This window comes from Rattus norvegicus, chromosome 5 (genome assembly GCF_021556685.1).
Source record: "Rattus norvegicus strain SHRSP/BbbUtx chromosome 5, alternate assembly SHRSP_T2T, whole genome shotgun sequence".
Taxonomy (NCBI): Eukaryota; Metazoa; Chordata; class Mammalia; order Rodentia; family Muridae; genus Rattus; species Rattus norvegicus.
The window spans coordinates 166,307,756-166,314,463 of NC_141538.1; the positions used below are offsets into that span (position 1 = coordinate 166,307,756).

At 50.3% G+C, this 6,708-nt stretch overlaps 2 long non-coding RNA genes across 3 annotated transcripts; one reads left to right on the forward strand and one right to left on the reverse strand.

Moving 5' to 3' along the window:
• Nucleotides 1-1,388: 1,388 nt before the first annotated feature.
• Nucleotides 1,389-3,697, reverse strand: LOC148006165 (uncharacterized). 2 transcript variants are annotated; one of them, XR_015621342.1, is made up of 2 exons: nucleotides 3,460-3,697; nucleotides 1,389-1,518 (listed from the first exon to the last, which is right to left on the reverse strand). It is a non-coding gene; the product is annotated as an uncharacterized LOC148006165 (long non-coding RNA). The 2 variants fall into 2 exon arrangements; XR_015621343.1 differs by having other exon boundaries at nucleotides 3,471-3,556.
• On the forward strand, nucleotides 3,470-5,658 carry LOC148006166 (uncharacterized). Its single transcript, XR_015621347.1, has 3 exons — nucleotides 3,470-3,551; nucleotides 3,624-3,780; nucleotides 5,321-5,658. It is a non-coding gene; the product is annotated as an uncharacterized LOC148006166 (long non-coding RNA).
• The last annotated feature ends 1,050 nt before the right edge of the window (nucleotides 5,659-6,708 follow it).

Sequence of the window (6,708 nt, forward strand, 5' to 3'; positions counted from 1 at the left end):
ATGGGCAGAGTCCATGGCAGGGAGCCGTGATAGGCCAGCCCCAAGCTGGACTTCGAAAGCCATGATTATACCGGGTAACTGAACCAGAGAGTTTGAGGTTAATAGAGATCTGCCAGGAGAGATACTAATCAGAGATAAATTAGGTTACGTCTATATGGCCCCACGGGTACTGGAGCTAACATTAGAGACCAAAGTAGCAAGGTGCCATGATGGAACGGCCCGAGGACTGCCTGGGTCAGAGAGAGGCCTGGAGAGAAGCTTGCAGTGTGGGAACCCGTCACGTGGGTTTTTTTTTTTTCTTCTTTTTTCTCTGGAGCTGGGGATCGAACCCAGGGCCTTGCGCTTGCTAGGCAAGCGCTTTACCACTGAGCTAAATCCCCAACCTCGTGGTTTTTTTTTTAAATGCAACAGATTTATGCTACACTGAGTGGCAGAAAGGCCTTTGAGGATCCTCAGCACAAGAGGAAAGGTGGGTTCTTGTCCACACAGTGTGGCTCTGACGTGAGGAGATGTCATTGCTGTGGAGAGACACCATGACCAAGGCAACTCTTATAAAGGCAAATATTTAATCAGGCTGGCTTACAGGTTCAGAGGGTTAGTTCATTATCACCATGGCAGGGAGCATGGCAGCCTGCAGGCAGACCTGGCGCTGGAGGAGAATCTGTTCTGAGAGCTCTACATCTCGATCTGAAGGCAGCCAGGAGGAGACTGGAATTCCACAGTGGGCAGAACTTAAGCCTAGAGATCGCAAAGCCCACCCTCACAGTGACACACTTTCCTCAATAAGGCCACACTTACTCCAACAGGACCACACCTTCTAATTGTGCCATTCCCTGGGCCAAGCATATATAAACCATCACAGCCCCCATAGACTCATGTGTTAGAACGCTTGGCCCAGGGAGTGGCACTATTAGAAGGTGTGGCCCTGTTGGAATAGGTGTGGACTTGTTGGAGTGGGTGTGTCACTGTGGGTATGAGCTTTAAGGCCCTCATCCTAGCTGCCTGGAAGCTACTATTCTATTAGCAGCCTTCAGATGAAGATGTAGAACTCTCATGTTCTCCTGCACCATGCCTGCCTGGATGCTGTCGTGTTCCCATCCTGATGATAATGGATTGAACCTCTGAACCTGTAAGCCAGCCCCAATTAAATGCTATTCTTATAAGAGTTGCCCTGGTCGTGGTTCACAGCAGTAAAACCCTATGACAGGGGCCAAACCTATTCAAACCAGCACAGGAAAAGACCTGTTGCTCCCAGAATTGAGTGCTCTGAGTTCTGAGGGATGCTGGACCAAGGGCATTAATATGGCCATCTTGTGTTGGAGATAAAATGATACCTAGATTCATACCAGCATCCAACCCTGAGGAGCAGGGGACCAGAACAGACCTCATTCATTCATTCATTTATTCACGCCTGCACATGATGAATGCTGATTTGCCCCTTTCTCTGCTACAAATCTGACCGTGACGCTGGCCTTCAGAACGCAAGCTTCATTGAGATCCTTAGAAAATGCAAAAGCCCTGAAAGGTATGAGAGCCGAGAGTCATTGAATTCCTCTGGGAAGGCATTGGGAGTTTCTCTGAGGAAGGGGTACCTGAAAATTGATCGGCAAGAGTTGGGAGAGTGACCTAGGGATAGAGAGCTTGGGGGGACAAGGCCTGGAGCCTGGAGAGAAAGGCTGACAAGGCATGAATCCTGTGGGGCTGGAGAGGAGCAGGAAGGGAGCGGAAGAGAGGGCCTGGGGTTACCATGCTATTCCAATGGAAACTGCTGGCCCCCCCAAACCAAGCCTGATCTGGTTACACTTTCAAAGCATGCCCAGACCTAGAGGCTCAGAGCCAAAGTGCAGATCCTAGATCCACAACAGAAATCCGGGTATCCTCTGTTTATTCTGCTAGGCAGGCAAACCAGAAAGGAAGGACTGCGGGTAAGGCTGAAGTGTCTGAGTAGGGAGGGGCTCTGTCTGCTGGACGTGGTGGCTTCGCCTCAATTGCATCTAGCAGCATTTAAGAGTCCCCTCTGGAAGACAAGGGACTGAAGTGTCTGACACCAACAGTCACTCAAAGTTGAAAGTCCTAGGTCGAAGTCAGGGACACCTGGTAATGACTCATACAGAGGTCCCTGTGCTGTAGGGGAGGCAGAATAGCCTCAGGGTCACCAAGACACTTTTCTGTGAGCAATTATGGTTTGTTTGCTTGCTTGCTTGTTTTGAGAAAGGCTCTTGTGTAGTCCAGGTGGGGCTCAACCTTGATATCTAGCCAAAGAGGGCTTTCAATTTCTGAGTCTTCTGCCTCCATCTATCTAGTACACAAAAGACAGATCTGCTCCAGTTTTTGCAGTGCAGGGGATAGAACCCGGGGCTTCATGTGTGCCAGGCAACCACTCTACTCACCGAGCTACATCCCTAGCCCTGTGTGGCCCTAGCCCTGCAGGGTCCTAACCCTCTGTGGCTATTTATTTTTCTAGGCCCAGTTACTCCGAAAGAGGGAATCAAAGCACTCTGCCCAGGGCCAGTAGGTCCCAAGGATTTAAAGAATTCATTAGCTCATAGAAATGATCCGTGTTTGTGTCCTTCCAAAGAGCTGGCTCCAGTTGCAGCCTTGGCACAGCCACAGCGTGAGCAGAGCTGAGTTAGGAGATTTCCATGTGAAAGAGGCCAGGCCTGTCAGGTCCGGCATCTGGTCACAAGTAGAGAGTGTGTCTCATGCTGTTCTCCTAGATTCACTCACAGTAACACAAAGCAGAGGCCACGTTATCGAACCCCCCCCCCCCTTACAAAGGAAGAGACTGAGGCACCGAGAACCTGTTTTGTGTGGTTTGGCTCCTAAGGGTTGGAAGTGACCTTTCCTGCTCCCTTGGGACTCTGCCTACTCCTTCCTTACAGCTTTCGTGGCTCTGCCCCAAGGCCCTTCCCACTGACCTGCTGGTTCCACTAGGACAGGGGCACCTTATCTCCAGTGCCAGCCCTTAAAGACGCTGGAAAACTATGGTTTCATTTTGCTAAGTAAAGTAGGCCATAGGGCAGGGGTGGAGCTCTGCATGCACTGAGCATGTGCCAGGCTTTGAGTGGATTTTCATTCCCCATTACTGCAAAAGTCTGGAGGGGGGGGAGGGAGGAAGGGGAGAAGGGAGAGCATTGGATTGGAGAGAGAGCTCAGTGGGCAAGAACCATGAAGACCTGAGTTTGGATTCCAGGGCTATAAAAGCTGTGGGAGGTTGGAGGCAGGAGGATAGCTGGGACTTGGGAGCTGCCAGCCTAGCTCCAGGTTCAGTGAGAGAGCCTGTCTCATGAGAGTAGGGCAAAGGAAAAGAGAGAGCAGGACACCCAACGTTTCCCTTTGCACACATATACACACTCAAGTGTGTGTACTCGCATGTCTACATATAGCACACACACCACGCAGGCGCACAGGCACAGGCGCGCGCACTCTTGTAGACACGCACACACACACAGCTTCTACCTGAATTCTACCTCAATGTCAGACCCAGGATTCCGGTCCTCTGTGGAGCTCAGTCCCAGTGGTGGAGATCGACTGCAAATGAAGAAATAAAGGTCCATTAAACTACGCTCGAGTTCTGCGCAGGAAGGCAGTGAACACGCAATCACTGTAACCATTCTCTTCAGGGAGAGTGCAGAGCTGGCACGAGGCTGAGGCGCCATTGGTAAGGGGCTGGGGCCACCGTCTGACCAGTGGGAACAGGAAGTGTGAAGGCTCTGAGGTGAAAGGAAGTTCGGATTATGTAAGAGACAGAAAGAAGCAGGCCAGTGTGGCTGAAGCCTGGTGAGTTGGGGGCGGGGGTGGGCGGACAGAGAGAGTTAGGGGAAGAATTTGGGGGCGGAGAAGCAGCTGGAGGTCAATGTCAGTAAGTGGGAGGGATTTGCCCTCCAGGCCTGGGGTCTTTCAGCAGCCTCGTTGCTTAAGCGGGTGCTGTGTGACCTACAAGGCTCTTTACAAAAAGAAAAGTCCTTGTGACACTGAATTTCAATTTAACTGGGTCAAAGGACGCCCTGCCGGCTAGTAGCATGGTGATTCTGGGCGCACCTGTGAAGGTTTTCTGGTTGAGATCAATATTTGAATTGGTAAAAAGTTAGACTCTCCGCGTTAGCATTTCCTCTAGGCTCCGCCCAACACAGTTACCTAGCAACAGTTGCTAGCCAGGTTAAGAGCCTGGCTCGTTTTAAAAAAGACTGTTTGGCCTTTCTCCATTTCCCATTTCTCTCCCTGCCACCTTCTCTCTCCACCACCCCTTCCCCATGTGTCCTCAACCAGTCTTTTCCCCTCTTTCTCTCTTCCTCTCTCTCTGTGTCTTTCTCTATCCCTGTTCTCTGCCTCTACCCCTTTCTACAGGTCACCAATAAACTCTTTTGGCTGATTTCTCACAGAGAATAATTGGACATGGTTCTGCCGGAAATGGGTCCGCCCAGGGTCATGGATCCACTCAGGGGCATGGGTCTGCCCAGGGGCAGGGTTGCCCAGGCGCTCCCTTCTGCCACTTCATGGCTACTCAGGGCTGGAGGGAGAGATGTCTCAGTACTTAAGAGCACTCGCTGCTCTTTGTAGAGGACCTACAAAGATTCCCAGCACCTACATGATGGTTCACAGCTATCTGTAACTCTAGTCCCAGGGGATCTGAACCCCATTTCTAGCATCTGAGGGTAACAGGAATGCACACAGTGCACACACATACATATGCAGGCGAAACACCCATTCACATAAAATAAAAAGACAAAACATACTGTCTGATCCATTGGTGGCCCTACTAGAATGCAGACACAGGGGAGGTTAATCCTCACTATCCCTTTACCTGGTCATCTGTCTTTACCTGCCCTTGGGCAATGGAGTTCGTAGTTTCGAGAATTTAAGCAATCGAGACCTTGGGTTTGAGCTGAAACTATAGCTTTAGTTTCTCTGGGATCCTAGCCTGTAGATGCCACCACTTCTCTGCCTCTATAGTCACCTAAGTAAACAAATTTCTTGTCACCCTCTCCTCTGTTCCTCTTCTTTCTTCTCTTTTTGTTTTCTTGAGACAAGGCCTCCGAGTTGATTGGCTTTTTGTCAACTCTATTCGAACTAGAGTCATTTGGGAAGAGGAACCTCACTTGAGAAAATGCCTCCATCAGATTGGTCTGTGGGCAAGTTCGTGGGGTATTTTTTTTTTTTTTAATGACTAATGTGGGAGGGCTCAGGCGGCTGTGGGCGGGGCCACCCCTGAGTGGGCGGGCCCTGGACTGTATAGAAAGCAGGTCGAGCAAGCAAGCCTTGGAAAGTGAGCCTTGGAGAGCAAGCCAGTGAACACAGTTACTCTGGCTTTTTTTTTCAGTTCTTGCCGCTAGGTTCCTGCCTTGTCTTCCTTCACTGGGCCGTGACCAGGGATATGTAAGCCAAATAAACCCTTTCGTCCCTTAATTGCTTTTGGTTATGGTCTTTATCACAGCAACAGAACCTAAACACCATTATGTAGTCCAGGCGGGTTTCTAACTATCAAATCCTCCTTCCTTCCCTCCCCGTATCAGATTCTGGGTTTGTGGGCATGTGCCACCGTATCTGGCCATGAATCTCTTTCTGTGTTCCGTTCCTCTGCAGAACCCTGACTGATACAGTCCTAGAGTCTCTGCATCTGGAAATATGATCCTCATACACATGCATCAGGCACACCATCGATTCAATAGATCAATAAATGCACTTTCCTTTTTTTTCTTTCCCTCCCTCCACCTCTCTCTCCCTCCCCTTTCCCTCTTTCTCTCCTTCCCCTCTTTCTCCCCCTCTCTCTCCTCCCTCCCCTTTCCCCTCTCCCTCTCTTTTTCTTTCTGAGACAGGGTTTTTCTATGTAGCCCTGGCTGTCCTGGAACTACCTCTATAGACCAGGCTGGCCTTGAACTCAAAGATCCGCCCACCTCTGCCTCCTGAGCGCTGGGATTAAGGGCATAGGCCACCACGGCCTGGCTGCACTCTCCATTCTAGAGCACACACTTTGCACCACTTCCTTTCCTCACCCCATTTGTCGTTCCCTGAGAGACTGGCTTGTCCTGGCGGAGCCCCAAGGGTTCCTGGGAACTTGCTGTCCCAGGAGATGTTTCTTCCTTCAGCTGTCCGTTGCGCTAGGGCTTTCCCTCTGGGGATGGTAGGGGAATGGGGGTCAGATAATCCTCCAGGAGAAGCTGTGCCAGCATTGCTCAGGCAACCACAAGATGAGCCAATCTTCGAGTAGAGAACCCAGGCTGGAGTTTCTATCCTGGTTGTTAAGAGACAAGGCGGGGACTTGCCCGGTGTCAGTGCCTACACTGGTCACACTCCGTTCCTAGACCTTTAGAAGTGTTTTGTTCCTGAATGGAAGTTTCGGTCACAAGACCCAGTAAAGAGGATCTGGGACAGCAACTGTGATCAGGTGTCTCATCTACTTATCAATCCCCAGGAAGGGCGGGGGGTGGGATGTTTCAGCTTAAGTTTTATATTTTTATGATTCATATTTGATTTCATATATTATCTGAGGATCAAAACAACGGAAGGCGGGATAACCAGCCGCTGCCCCCTCCCACCAAGTTAAGTATGTGTTCTGTACCTCAGCTGTATACATCTACTTCTTAGTTTAAAGAATGAGTCTTGTGGGGTTGGGGATTTAGCTCAGTGGTAGAGCGCTTGCCTAGCAAACGCAAGGCCCTGGGTTCCGTCCCCAGCTCCGGAAAAAAGAAAAAAAAGAAAAAAAAGAAA